Genomic DNA, 16,156 nt, shown 5'->3' with positions numbered 1-16,156 from the left:
TGGCTGTGTGACCTCACCTCTCTGAATCTCACTTTCCTCATCTGTATGAGGACAATACTACAACCTATGTCATGTGATTGTTTGGAGGACTCAATGTGTCAATATATACAATGCAAAGCCCTTGTAATGGTGTCTGGCACGAATCACAGGCTATGTGCCCCTTATTATTATATGGGTTGTGACTTTTAAAATGTGAACTAATGAAAGTATCCAAACATACCCCTAGTTGGAGCTACATTTTGGGAGTGAGTAGTGTCTATGGCTAAGTGTAATGATCTGTTAAGGGAAGGCTGGGCATTTGAACTCATCTTGGTGGGACTTGGGAGGGGCAGTAGTGTGTGGTTTCTGAGTCAGGTAGATCTGGGCTTGGAGAGAGGCTCTGCTACTAATGGGCTGTGTGACACTGGGACAAGTTACTTAAACTCTGTAAACATCTATTGTCTTCATGTGTAAAATGAAGATAATACTAATGTCCACTTCAAAGATTCTTGTGAAGATTACATGAAATTAGGCATAAAAAGCATTTAACATTAGTACCTGGCATAGTCTAAGTGCCAGATAACGTAGAGCATTGTTTGTCACCCTCAGTACTATTGACATTTTGGGTCAGTTAATTCTTTGTTGAGGAGCCTATAGGTTGTTTAGTAATATCCCTAGCCTCTACTCACTAGATGCTAGTAGCATCCCCTGCTAATTGTCACAACCAAAATACCTCTAGACATTGCCCTGTCTCCTGGAGGGCAGGAGGGAATTTGCCTGTGGTTGAAGGAGAGGAAGTGTATTAAGAAACAGGGATATCCAAATATGATTTTCCTCTTTGACAAAGCCAGCCTGCTGTCAATAAGAGAGGAAAAGGGAAGGGTGAACTCAAAGGAAGCACTTATTGTGTCCAGTTTGTCCTAAGTTCCTGGGGACTCTCTAGAGGTTGGTAGGTAAGGATGTTTTATATCTCTGCTCCTCTCACTAACTTTCTTAGTAATTGATGGGGGCCTCCTGATTACCCTTCCCTTGGTCCTAGAGAACATCCCTCACTAGGGTAAGGCCTGCTGAATAAACCTGTGCCTTTTATCTCCTCCAACAAAGCAAATTGCAGGAAGCAGGTAAGGAAATTGAAGCCATATCTTAAATTTTCAGGCTAATTTCATTTGGATTTGCTAACTCTTATTTTTTAAAAATTTTTTATTTATTTTTTTAACTTTCTATAATTTATTTATTTTTTATAATTTACTTCTAAGTTAATTAGCATATGGTGCAACAATGATTTCAGGAGTAGATTCCTTAAGCCCCTTACCCATTTAGCCCATACCCCCTCCCATAACCCCTCCAGCAACCCTCTGTTTGTTCTCTATATTTAAGAGTTTATGTTTTGTCCCCCTCCTTGTTTTTATATTATTTTTGCTTCCCTTCCCTTATGTTCATCTGTTTTGTATCTTAAATTCCTCATATGAATGAAGTCATATATTTGTCTTTCTCTGACTGACTAATTTCGCTTAGCATAATACCCTCTAGTTTCATCCACATAGTTGCAAATGGCAAGATTTCATTCTTTTTGATTGCCGAGTAATACTCCATTGTTATATACCACATCTTCTTTATCCATTCATACATTGATGGACATTTTTGGGCTCTTTCCATACTTTGGCTATTGTTGATAGTGCTGCTATAAACATTGGGGTGCATGTGTCTCTTCAAAACAACATACCTGTGTCCCTTGGATAAATACCTAATAGTGCAATTACTGGATCGTAGGGTAGTTCTCTTTTTAACTTTTTGAGGAACCTCCATACTCTTTTCCAGAGTGGCTGCACCAGTTTACATTCCCACCAGCAGTGCAAAAGAGATCCTCTTTCTCTACATCGTTGCCAACATCTGTTTTTGCCTGAGTTGTTAATGTTAGTCATTCTGACAGGTGTGAGGTGGTATCTTATTTTTTAAAATAAATGTTTATATATGTATATACACATACATATATATATATATATATATATATATATAGAGAGAGAGAGAGAGAGAGAGAGAGAGAGAGAATAGGGGAGGAGCAGAGAGAGGAGATAGAGAATCCCAAGCAGGTTCCACACTGTCAGCACAGAGCTCGACATGGTGCTCTATCCCACAAACCATGAGATCATGACCCGAACCAAAATCAAGAGGAGGATGCTTAACTGATTGAGCTACCCAGGCTCCCTGACTCTTTTTTTTTTTTAACTTTAAAAAAAAGCTTGTTTTTGAGAGAGAGCGAGAGAGAGCAAGTGAGTGTGAGTGGGGAGGGGCAGAGAGAGAGGGGAACAGAGGATCCAAAGTGGGCTCTGCACTGACAGTACAGAGCCTCATTCAGGGCTGAGCTGAAGTTAGATACCTTACCGACTGAACCACCCAGGCGCCCCAGGGATTTGCTTACTCTTATTAATGTTTCTTTATTCCAGGTACTAATTTATAGCCTAATAGGCTATCTGCTTTTTCTAAACAAAGATGTAAAGATTTAAAGAATAATATTGCATAAAATGGAATTAAATGGCTTTATTCATATATTCAACAATATTTATCAAGAGTTTACCATGTGCCAGGCACTGTTCAGGAGGTTTGGGATACATCAGGGATCAAAACAGGCAAAACTCTCCACCCACCTTTTAGGGCAGTAATAGCCCCAATGAACAAGGATGTGCTACTGGCCAAAATACCTCAAACCCAATTAATTCCCTTTTTTTCTTTCACCTCCATTCTGCTCTCAATTTTCTTTCTCCTCCAGGCTTCCTGCTTTTATTTCCATACCATGGAAAAGAAATGCAATAGGTGAATTGAATACGACTGTATGTAACTCCCAATCTTCTTTGCATCAGTCGTAGGCTCTCAAGATGGAAAAGAATCATCCTGTCTTGATCAAAATATGTTTGCTTCTGGGTTAGGAGCCTGGTCATTACACTACAGGCTCCAGGGTGCTTGAATCTCTGTGATTCTCAGAATCACGGTTTCAAGGATTATAAATACTGGTGAACCCTCCTCTCTCCCACCTGTGTTATGCAGTCTGTATGGGTGAGCCAGCCCTTGGGTTGTTTCCCACCCAAACTCCTTCTGCTCTAGCTATTCTATGGCTTAATAATAATAATAATAATAATAATAATAATAAAAGACAGAGCAAAACATGACCTCAGTAACCAGGCCAAACTCTGGGGATAAGATTCTGGACATCTTGGAACATTAATCTCTAAGGAATAAGAATATTCTTGTAGGGAATGGTCCATTATCTTGGATCAAAAGCTTGTCTACTTGTCTGTAGGTTGGGTATTAAATGTAATGAGAACTGGATTAAAAAAGAAAAAGATAATTATGAAACAGGCCTTAGACTAGACTTCCTGTTTGTGAGAATAATGCCTATAAATTCATCACTGGTGTGTCAAGCAAAAATGGCCAGCATTTCAAAAAACATCAATGGGAGGAGAGTGTTTGAACCCCAGGTTTGGGGTGGGAAGAAAAGAGAGATGAAATTGGCGTTTGATTTTATGTTGAGTCCCAGTTTCTGGGCTTTTTACTTTGACATCTTTTTTAATGATAACATTTACCTAGCACAGTCTGTAATGTACTACAGTTAGAGACTGTCCTTTTATAACTTGTCTAGAACACTGAACTAAAAGGTACTAATGAAGTTTTTCACTCTACATTATCCCCCAACAGAGTAAGCACAATTCTCCTATCAAAAGGGCTGTTAGCTGACTTGGAAAAATTGGTAAATAATACTGAGTATAGGGATTTCTCAGAATCATTTCCTCTGGGACATCTTCATCTTTTCCATAGTTCTCTAAGTCAGTTTAAAAACACTATTTGATCTTATAGTCAGCCTCTAGTAATTAGCCACATGTGGTTATTCAAACAGCCATTGAACTTTGTCCATGATTGTGCCATATTTTGGGATTATTTCCTTCACACTTTAATTAAAGGGAAACACGTTTAGACAGTCTGTAGAGGAGGGAAATGTGTATCTTTAATTTTTTTTTTTTTAGCCTTTTTCTTTCTGTGACTCATCTCCTCTTCCTTCTCCTAAATCTTTAAGAAGTCAGGCTTTACTTAGCTCTTTGCAGCAAAGCAACATTGTCCAGGCAGAGTTTATACAAGAAGATAGGCTTCTGTGAGCAGAGGGAATGGTATAAAGGGTGTGCCCCCTATGGGGAGCGGGCAAGTCAGATTTTTCAAGTTAAACAGATATTTGCTGCAGTAATTACCCTTTATCATTAATGACAGGCAATTGCCATAGCAACTGGCTGCCACCTGTCTCTCACACACCAGCTCTGTATGCTCTGAAACAAAATAAGAGAACACTGCAGTCAGTTGTGTAGCTACACGTCTGAGGAAGGAAGGAAACTCTATGTTGATATCAGAATCTAGCTACTGGTATGGATGGTTCCTTATGTTCATAAAAGCATTCGATAACAATAAAACTTAAGAGAACTTGAGTTTTTGAACAAATGAATGAACAGTGCTGACCTAGGACAGCGTAATGGGTAAGGGTACAGATCTGGAGTTGGAGAAGAGTTTGAATCCTAGCTTCTCCACTTACTGGCTGAGTGACCTTGGGCAAATGGCTTAACCTCCCCCTAAGTATCATAGGGTTAAACTCCTAGGTTGTTGAAAGGATTAAACTGGAGAATGTTTGTAAAGCACTTAGCCCAAGGTGAGCACTCCATCAGTGGTAGCTAAAAACAGCTACTGCTTGGCAGCAGGTGACTCGAGCACATGGTAAGTGCAGGACACATGGCTCCTGTTAACTTAGTAAATTTGATTGCTAGTGGACCGCTGCTCCGGGAATCCACGTCTTCATTGCATGCTCTAAAAGCTCTCCCTCCACTTTGTATGTATGGAGGCATATGCACAGAGGCACGTAGATGTAGCTTTTGAATAATATAATTTTGATCTCTACATTTTAGAAATGTCTTCTTGATACCCAAGAGTTCAGCAGGTCATTTACTCTTTCTAATGACACTGCATGTAGACAAATCTCTGAGACAGCTGAAATTGGTTTTTTCCTTTGAATCTCCTTGGTTATGTCTCAAACCTCTTTAGCACTCCTCCTTCCCTGAGCCTTGGCTTGGTGCTAAGGCCAATTAGAGACGTTAACCACTCCTCGCCCACAGTGGAGGCATGCGTCTATCTATCTATCTATCTATCATCTATCTATGTACCTACCTATTTATTTAATCATTGGGGTAATGAGGACATGCCAAATTTTCTTTTTCTTTGACCTCTGTCAAAGAAAACCTATTCAATAACCAGAACCAGCCTGATAAGGTGTGCATACAAACCTCTTTCCCTGCTATCTATCATATGATCATAATATAAATTAAGATTTGTCCAAGCTTACACATGTTGCAGTGTGCAATCTAAAAATCACACGTTTCCTCCTTAACTAGTAATTGTTTGAATGCTGTTCTAGGTATTAGTGACCTAAAGCAGGATTCAGGGTCATTCTTAGTACCTAGGTGTCTATCATCGAGCATATTTGAATTCCATGACTTGCCCCCTCTTAAAGAACCTTCCACTGTTTGTTTTCTGTCTAAACTCACTGCTCTTTCTCAGTGCCGGCCTCCCCATTTCCCTTCTGAATTGCTGCGGCAGTCTACTGGCTGGTCCCCTCCTCTCCTATTCATCTTCCACACTGCAGTCAGCATGATTTTATAAAATGCTAATGTAATCATGTTACTGTCCGTAAAAAAGAACTTTTAGTGGGTTTCCATAACCTCCATGATAAAGATCCTTCACCATCTGCCATCACCTCTCTAGTCACATCTTCTATCGTTACTTTTCTCTAGGGATGCCAACTTACACCAAGCTATTCCATGCTTCTTGCCTCAGCTAATACCCTTCATCCTTCTTCATTCTTCAAAGTCCTGCACAGCTGTCATCTCTTCTTGGAGGGTTTCTCCATTTCTTTTCCCCCTAAAGATCATAACTTCCTCCTTTGTACAGTTCTATATATTGGTTACAATATTATTTATTTGAAAAATATTTAATTCTTCCTTATTAGGCTACTTGTGTTTCACAGGTAAGGTATGGGGTTTCATTCATTTTCAATACCCTTGGATCTGGTAATACCCTTAATAAGGTTTTTTATTGATGTAAAATACATATTTAGCATTTCTATGGATAGGTCTTTTAAAAAACAGTGCTAATGAAAGAGCTTTACTGAAATCATGTTTTTGTATCATTCCTGGATCCTCATATAGAATTCACAAAATTATACGCTTGTATCCTACTCTGAAAATAAAAAATATTAATGTTCTCTGTTTCTCATAATTAAAATTATTTCTTTATCTGATAACATGCTCATAAACATTTTATGTGATAAAAAGGCTCACACAATGTGAAAAAATTAGAATATAAAATTGTATATCCAGGAACTCCAAATTTAGTAAAAAAACAAATATATATAAGCTTAGAGAAAAAGGCACACTATATCAATGAGTGTTTTTTTGGGGGGGGGTGGAAGGATTATAGATAATTTTTGTTTTCTTGTATGTTTATATTCTAAATTTTTTGCCAAGACCATGTATATTCTGATCAGAAATTTTTTTTAATGTAATCGACATGGATGTTAAGTTACTTTTCCACAGAAAGATTACCTAAATGTGCTCATTTTTGTTACTTAGGACAGAAGGTAGGGAAATGTTTTCAATTGTTTATCCATGTTCTTGATCCCCAAACCATTCCCTTTTGCTATGGGATTTGAACTTTATTGTAGGTTACAAATCACTATTTCCACTAGATGTCACCAAACTACTGACAAAAGTAGCTCATATGCTCCGTGCATATGCAAATGCATATGTATTATAAAAACATTAAACATCCCTTGTATTCAGTATTCCTTGGTATCACACAAAGCATTCAGAATTTGAAGAATTAGTAAGAAAATGCATATTACATAAGGTCTGGCCCCTTACATAACAAGTGAGGGCTTATATGGATCCTCTGGCTTTATTTAATCTATATTTTATTAGCTTCTTAATATAAATGTGAAGAGAAAATTGGTATCAGGGGCCTTGCTTAAATTTTTTTTTATTATTTCTAGATGATTTCAAGCTCCCTTTTTATATAATAATGAAGTAAAAGAAGGTCAGAATCCTGAAACTCCTTTCTGAAGAATACTTTTTAACCTAATACAACTTTTATCATTCAGAATGAGTAGCTCCTTGGTTAACGAGTAGAGATATCTTTCAGTATTAGGATTCTTTTCAGAACATTTTAATTTATTGTAAAGCTGTTTGCAGCTCACTTTATGTTTAAGAAAGCAAAACAAGTAACTTTTCCTTGAGGAATGAAATAAAGCATCTCTAATCTAACAAAGGCAGTTAGAAAGCCACGTTTCTTTAAATGTATGAACCTATTTACTCTGTAGGTTCAAAACTGGTCTTTTTAATGATTGGCTCAGTTAACAACTAAAGTGGGGGGTTGGAGAAAGCTTGTTTCCAATCATTTCTGCTTGGGAATGAAAATGATTGGCCAATCAAAAGACATTTAAATTAGTCAGTGAGATCTTGGAAAGAAATCCATGTACTGTCTCCTACATTACTGCTATCTTTTTAAAGTTGTGATGCATTATTTTTCTTATGCTTTACCATGGGATGACAAGGAATAACATAACAGTATATAAACCAAAAACTCTGACTAAATTTCTCAGATTTTTTCTTTCTCTAAAATATTTTTTTAATTGTTACTCTTTTAAAATAGCACATGCTAATCTTTTAGTCTTAATGATTTTTAACTACTGTCTATTTAAAATTTCCTCTGTCCATTTTAATGGCTATTGTACCATATTAATATTCTCAGTGTTAATTCAAAAATAACAGAGCACTACTGATGATAAACCTGGGTTTATCTATGGGAAGATAGTCACTCTTAATTTCAAAAGGAGAGAAACCGAACCAAACCAAATCATCCTACACATACATATCTTAGATAATTTTGGAAGCACTTTTAAAGAAAAAGACATTGGTCATCATATTTCAAATGTTATCAATCCAAAGTAAATAAATATGCATTTCATTATGGATCTTAACTTTCACTAGCTGAGGAATATTAGGGTTAGCACAACAAATTTTTATTTTGTTTTGTGCAAAAATTATGAATTACAAACACTATGGATATATATATCATGGTAGGGAGAGTAACGTCAGTATTACAGGATTCTGGTTTCTACAAGCATTCATCAGTTACAACCTGAAACTTGTATGGTTTGTGCCCTGAACACTGTTTTGCTGATTACACATATACAGTTTCATTACAGAATAAAGTCAGACCTATGTTAGATCCTCTTGCAATACTGTAATATGTAACCGTAATTTAGTTCTGCTGCTCTAGGCATCTCCTTCAAATTTTTCTACTTGAACCTTTCACATGAAATATTCATCTGAGTCCCTCTGATATGGTGACAAGCCTCAACTGTAAAGTGGAGAAGCTGTTTTTGAATGTCCTTCTCCAGATATCTGGATTTCCTTTTCTATAGTACTTGAAAAATGAATAGCTTCCATCAGCTATATATAAGACCTAATAAACTTATGCCCTTGCCATGTTTTACAATGTTAGTATTCCGTTCCTGTGGCCACCAAAACTTCTCTATTTGAGCTCCAGAGAATACTTCATTTACTCTAATTATGCTATTTTCATATTCCCTGCCTCCTTGCTATAATTAATTACTGAATATAGGTAGAGACAGGATTTTATTGGTGGGCCCTCATCCATGAAATTACTCTGATTCCTCAGAGTCTAAGACTGCAGCTCTTCATCTTTGGAAATGAAAGTTCATTTTAGGGTGGGTTAATTTCTTTAAAAATATTTGTAGTAATTTGCTGCAGTTCTTTAACTTTCCATATTTTAAAGAGTATTCCAGGGCAGATTTGCTGTGAAGGAGTTAGGTTTTATAAATGAAAGATACTAGTATCCACACAATTTGGTGAAAAAGAAGTCCGGCACTAAATTTTATATCATTGTTTGCTTTGGGAGTCGGCCATGAAAATTTGCTCAGCTCATTGCTAAAGGATATCGAAACACATTTCTTGCCGACATGGCATCATCTGTGGTGTGGATAGAACCTTCATGCTGACAAATACTGCATACATGGCTGTTAGAGCCAGTACGCACTCCTGATGATTAACTATAAAAATGTTTTTGACTCTGGTTGCTGACAAGAATGACAATGCTTTGGCCAGACTGGCCTCCTTCTGGACACCAAAGGATGTTCCAGTCTTGGTTTTACCATCTGGTTTCAATACAAGCCAGGAACGATGGAAAGAAGAGAGAGAGTCTTTTAAAGAGGCAGCAATAGACCAATTCTTCTGGCTGTCTCATCTTTCTTTGGTAAATGAAAAATGCACTTAGGCTTGGAGAAAAAAGCAACAACTTCAGAAATTTTATTTTCTAGAACAGATAGAGGTGTTTTGAACATCCTCATAAGGCAAAGGAATCTGTGTGAGTCACAAATAAGTTTTATGTGGAAAAGACAGTTAAATGCTTATATTACAGAGCTGAAGTTTAGTATGCCTGAAGGGAGACCAAGCATATATTTTATAGGAATCATTTACTTCTAAGCAAACTTAAATTTATTCACCTGATGTAACAATACCTAGTTCAGCAAATGATAATAAAAGCAGTAATAATAATAATAATAATAATAATAATATTTCTGTAATCCTTTCGATTTCCAAAAGGCATTCGACTAGATTATTTCCTTTAATCTTCACAAAAATTTTCTACTACAGGTATTATTTTTATATCTTCAATTAACACACAAGGAAACAAACTCAGACTAAATTATTTATCCATGGTCACACAGCAAATGGCAGGGGTGGAGGGAATGGAGGAATTCTAATTCTGGTGACCTGTCACAAAGTCCCTATACTTTCCACTACCTCAGATTGCATCATTTCTTCCTGGCAACATTTTCATTGTTCAAGGAAAGTCAGGTTAATTCTATGACTACAACTTAAAGAATAAAATACTCTTTTTTTAAATTTAAGTTTTATAATTAAGTTTATTTATTTATTTTCAGAGAGAGTCAGAGGGAGCTGGGGAGGGGCAGAAAAAGAGGGAGAGAGAGAATCCCAAGCAGGTTTCGCTCTGTCAGTACAGAGCCAGATGCAGGGCTCGAGCCCATGAACCATAAGATCATGACCTGAGCAGAAATTAAGAGTCAGACATTTAACCAACTGATCCACCCGGGTGCCCCAAGAATAAAATATTCTTATTCCTCATGTAATTTGCCATGATTTTGCATGGAAGACTTTTTTTTTTCAATGCCATGGGCTATTTTATCAATAAATGATGAGAACTTGAATTGTGTAGGAAGTATGGTCCAGGCTATAATTGACTTGTGTGGGAAAGTACAGATAAAGCCTGGTATGCTGGAGTTCAAAAGGGCTTATTTGGACAGTGGTGTTGCTTGAAAAATGCATGAAAAAAATCCCTACATTTCTCTTGTCTCAGTTGCTTCTTTTCCCACTCCTCATATCTGTAATGTCCTTGCCTCTATGCAAACTGAATTGTTCTTTCATAAAAAGGAAGAGAGTAATGATAGAGATAAAAGATAAACCTATCTCTATTTAGTATAGTAACTGACACATAGTAAGTAACGTATAGATGTTTTTATTTCAGAGCCAAGATTAAACCCTGACTATTCCTTGAAGCTTTCTTTGGAAATTCAGACCCATAGCTTTCTCCTTTCTTTGAATTGCTACCATACTTATTGATGATCCAGAAGATAATTTTTAATAAATTAAGTTTTAATAAATTAAGTAATAAATTAAATTACTTAATAAATAACATTTAATAAAATTTTATTTGTCCTCCTGTTGCTATATGCATGTTCGTTTTCTCTTTCCTATCAGATTATAAATTGATTGAGGTTATAAATCATGAGTTATATTTTTATTATAAAGTCCATAATGAATATGCTGGTATTTAATGATGTTTTGAACAAATTCTTGTTGGTTGCTTAAAAATTAAGACATAGAGATATGTGAACTAGCAGTCTTATTTAGATACAGAAGGACAGATTTGGGAGTGAGGATGGGTGAAGGTAGAGAGGAAGAGAGAAGGAAAATGACTGACCACCTGTATTATGTAACAGGCATTCTGCTAAGTCATCAAATGTAATCCTCCTAACAACCCTATCTTTATTTTATATAAGAAGAGAAAAGTGATGTATGATAGCATTTGTTTTCTTATCTGAGGCTTGGGGTAGGTGGGTAAACCATTCTGAGAAAAGCTGGATATAGATGTACCAAGAACTACACAAAGCCAAAACTACATGAAATCAAGCTTAAGAGAGGCTCTTTACTAGTATCATTTGTCTTTTTCACTTTGAATGCTCTTTTCTCAGGAGCATTGGCTTCTAGGTCTCAGTTGCTAAATTTCTTGGTGACCCTCGACTTTTCCTTGAAGAACTTTCTGAGGGCCACCTTCTTCAAACCTTCACTTGGGCCTGTTGGTTTTGGGCTGCTCACTAAGGACAGCAAGAGACAGGAAAGCTGTTTAGCTCTGCCTTCATGGGTTTTCATGTTGGTACCCTCTTTGGAGGCCACTTCCAGCCCCTCTGTGGGCATTTGGATCAAGGAGAATGATATGGAGTGATAACATAATGTTTACTTTTGGTCAAAATGGAGCAGACCAACTCGGTTCCTGCCATGCGGGGAATAGATACCAGGATGGAATTTGGCATGTGTGGGCAGGTACCAGGATAAACTATTTGTCTTTGTTTCACTTGTTCTTCCCCCAAATCAGCAGAAAGCCTGGCTAGTTTAGCAACAATGCATCTTTTAATAATTATCAAATATTATGGATAAGTTATAAGGCCTCTGAGCTTGTTTTGATGGGTGATGCCTTTAAAAAATACATTATAGAGTCACAGGATTGGAAGGAACCGAAAGAACTCTGGCATTGTGAGGCAAAGACTATAGAGATCAGTGGTTATCAGGATAGAACACATACACTACCTGTGTCAGGAATGGTGTTGGTTGGAAGGTGGTAAATAAAGATTAGATTCCTGGGCCACAAATGGAACTTCCTGAATCAGAATCTCTGCAAACGGAACACAGAAATCTGCATTTTAAAATACGTTCCCTAGATGAGAACCACTGCCATTGACTGTGAAGCCCACTTGTTCTATTTGCCTGCAGTGGTGACCTCCAGAATTGATGACAAGGAGGGCCTTGTCTCTGAAAAGGTGGTGCTGTTTTTAAAAAAACAAAAAAAACAAAAAAAACAGATGTGCTTATTCATATCAGAAGGAAAGGTATAGATATTCACTAAACAAACAATGATTGGAGCATGTGCTGTGTATATGTCCCTGTGATAGGTACCCACATGAAACGAGACCTAGAACTCCTATTGATGACTTCACAGGTTAATTCTAGATACAAACCAACACATACCTTATTACAGCAGAATGTGATATTGCTATTGGGAGTTGTATACTATGAGGGCAATTAGGCAACATGGGTCAAGGACCTTAAAAATGTACATTAACAATATAATTTCATGTCTATAAATTCATCTTTTTTCAAGTTTATTTATTTATTTTGAAAGAGAGAGAAGCAGAGAGGAGAGGGAGAGAGAGAATCCCAAGCAGGTTCTGTGCTGTCAGCATAGAGCCTGATGCAGGGCTCCATCTCACAAACTGTGAGATCGTGACCTGAGTTGAAACCAAGAGTCAGATGCTTAACTAACCAAGCTACTCAGGTACCGCTATAAATTCATCTTAAGGAAATAAGTATAGGTAGCTAATTAAGAGCAAACTAATTTATTTACCATGAATTCACATGTACTTCCTCATCGGATGCTCTTAAAATCCCTAGGAATTAGGTCAAATTATCTGCCTTTTACAGATGAAAGAACTAAAGCTTTGAGATGTTAAGAGATTTATCCAAAATTACACCATTAGAAAGTGACAGGACCCAAATCTCCCTCTGCTGGGCACCAAACTTTATGCCCTTAACTACTGAGCTTTATCCTTTCATGAGTACAACTGCATGGATAGTTATGGCAGAGTGGTGTTTTAATGTTAAAATGAAAATATCTTAATTTTCAGCATCAGGGGATTGGTTAAATAAATTATACTATGGCCACATAATAGGATAACATATTCAGATATTCAAAATTGCACTAGAGATAGTGTGTCCTAGAGATAATTTAAGCCAAAACATGAAATATTTTCAAACAGTTCATTATATGTTATATATGTTTCAATGTAGTCATATTAAGATAGAATTACAAAATTGGAAAGCTGATAATGTAGCCAGAATTAACCAAATCATCCTGGTCTCCCACAGTGGAGAAGTTCTTGATCACCTGAATTCCACCTGTCTCCAATGGAGGCGCTAAATGCCATGGTGGTACAGAGAGGTAATTATAAATAAAGAATTGGGTTCTTGTCAATCTAACCTAACTGGATTCCTGATATTCTCCAAGGGCCTCGCTTAGTAGAATGACTCTGACTCTGAACCCTGTTTGACTGAATGAAGGATGATGAAAAAGGATATGTCCAAGCCCAGGACATCATCAGTGGTCACCTCGACTACCAGAGTGCAAATTGTATCTGACCACCAGAGCCAAGAGCTGATCGTATAATGGGTTGTCAGGTCAGTATATACCTGGCCTTGCTGTCTAACTCTGTACAAGATTTTGACATAAATGCTGGGAGTATGCTTTATTAAGCTCTCTAGTGGGCCAGGAAGATACTAACATTTAAAAATTCAGAGGTGCCTGGGTGGCTCAGTCAGTTAAGTGTCTGACTCTTGGTTTCTGCTCAGGTCATGATGTCACAGTTTGTGAGTTTGAGCCCCACATCAGGCTCCGTGCTGTCAGTACTGAGCCTGCTTGGGATTCTCTCTTTCCCTCTCTCACTGCCCCTCCCCTGCTCTCTCTCTCTCTCAAAACAAACAAACAAACTTAAAAAATTAAAAAAAACAAATACTTAAAAAATTTTTTAAATGCAAAATACTGTATTTGTAAAATATAAAATTAAGTAAGAAGCTGAGATACTTATGGTATATTCTCAATTTGCTGGAATTTAACTACTTAGAGCCCTCTGTTAACTGATGTGCATGTGTGTGTTCACTCATGGGATCTCAGCAATATTATGAGAAAGAAGTGATTGATAATCAGTAAACTTGTGTCAGGACTAGAATTTTTTTTTAATATCAAGACAAAGGTATATTCCAAGTTCAGCTCATCTTTACCAGGGATAGAAATTGTTTTATATATTTAACTGAATTATTTGCATTTTTAATTTCATGCGTTAAAGGAGAAAGTATGTACTACTTAATGCTGAATTAATCAGACTATTAAATTAACATTTCAATTCCATAACCATTCTAGATAATGGAAGGTTTTTTTTTTAACAACTAAAAAATACTTTATTGCAGAAAAATGCTGTTATCTGAGCTTTTATTTATTTTTATTTATTTTAAGTTTTTATTCAAATTCTAGTTAGTTAACATATAGTGTAATATTGGCTTCATGAGTAGAATTTAGTGATTCATCGCTTACATGTTAACACCCAGTGGTCAAAATTGGACAGCAACATGCGGAAGAATGAAACTGGACCACTTTCTTACACCATACACAAAAATACATTCAAAATGGATGGAAGTTTTATTATCCTAGCCAGATTCATTGTCTTACCCACATCTGTTTTTAAGAAATAAAAGAGGGGAAACTGAGAACAAACTGAGGGTTGATGGGGGGTGGGGGGGGTAGGTGATGGGCATTGAAGAGGGCATCTTTTGGGATGAGACTTGGGTGTTGTATGGAAACCAATTTGACAATAAATTTCATATATTAAAAAAAATAAAAGAGGGATATGAGGGACTTACGTCTCAGGTATTATCAACAGACAGTAATTCTATCAGATAATGCCTCAGTCTTTTATTTTCCTCTGCCTGTGAAGACTGTATATATGTGTATACATAAATACATGCATCTCCTTGTTGTCAAGAGATAAACATATTTAAATAAGGACATACAGAGCTCCCCCTGTAATTGTAAGCTGCAACAGCACTGAACTTTCTGTGACTTAAGACGAAGCACTTCATTATCCAAGTCACATTATCATCTGGAAAGAGTTGGCTGTGTTTAAACTGTGCTTAACTGTATTTAAAATGAAATACAACATATTTACATGTTCTCCCCTACTTTATTATAAAGTTTACACTTTAAAATTCTTAAATAGAAAATGTTTCCCAGAGCTAAGATTTGTATGTGTTCCTTTGACTTAGCTGCAAGAATCAATCAGATCATGTTAAGGTGCACAATAAGGCTCTTTTTTGAAGACTGTTATTAAATATACATAAGAATAGACACTTTTTTTTGTGTTCAGAAATAAAGAGAAAGAAAGTGCTCTGTGTTTTTGAAGATTGAAATCCTTCAAAGCTCTTTAGTGTGCAAGAAAACAAAAGGCTATTGTAAACTGAAGCTCTGAAACAGCGACAGCGGCTAAGTAATTAATTGCTCATTCATGAAAGAGAAAGTATAAGTGAGAGGCAAAAGTTAACCCCTCGAAATGAAGTGTGCAGTTAACAAAACAGATACCAGCTTCTCTGTTTTTAAACATGATGATCCGCTTTGTGCTGCTGGTTGCTCTGTTTTGAGGACTAGTGGCAATGGTTGATGTCACCACACCCATCTTGCAAAAAAAAGACACCAACATGCATCTAAAGACTTAATTTTTTCTCTCAGAGGAAGAGCTTGGTGTTGATGGTACCATATTGTGAAAGCCAAGCTAAAGGAATATTCTGTAACTAATGTCTAACACTTTTAATACAGTATATTGATGATGATCTCTATGATTAGAGTACCTAATTAAAATATATATGAATGTATATACCCACATATATGGTAGAAATAATTAATAAGCTTCCAGGAAGCTGTGAACAAATGCTGGAAATTGAAGACTATGTAGGATTTTCTCTAAAACAGTCAAATTAAGTGATCAATCCTATTTAGAAAGGCTTTTCAATGTATTTCATGCCTCAGGGAATCTTGCTCCAACCAAGAACTGTGGCTGGTAGCTACTCTGCCTACATTTGCAACAGCTTGAGCTATGCCATCTCACAGGGTTTAAGGAAATTGCTGCCAGCATAAAGCAAGTAATTCCCTCCCTTCGGTCCTCAAGAATTGC

General features: G+C 36.7%; 1 long non-coding RNA gene across 2 annotated transcripts in view; it reads right to left on the bottom strand.

Annotated features, from left to right (window-relative positions):
* Window positions 1–3,995: 3,995 nt before the first annotated feature.
* Window positions 3,996–16,156, bottom strand: part of LOC122239571 — an 85,415-nt gene continuing 73,254 nt past the window's right edge. For both annotated transcript variants that reach the window (XR_006218773.1, XR_006218774.1), the window contains 2 exons: window positions 11,973–12,057; window positions 3,996–4,289 (listed from right to left, as the gene is read on the bottom strand). This is a non-coding gene — a long non-coding RNA (uncharacterized LOC122239571). The remainder of the gene's footprint in view (window positions 4,290–11,972; window positions 12,058–16,156) is intronic.

The sequence above is a fragment of the Panthera tigris genome, chromosome B3 (genome assembly GCF_018350195.1).
Source record: "Panthera tigris isolate Pti1 chromosome B3, P.tigris_Pti1_mat1.1, whole genome shotgun sequence".
Lineage (NCBI taxonomy): Eukaryota > Metazoa > Chordata > Mammalia > Carnivora > Felidae > Panthera > Panthera tigris.
The sequence above is the reverse complement of the archived record's forward strand: the minus strand, read 5'-3'. Positions and strand labels throughout refer to the sequence as shown.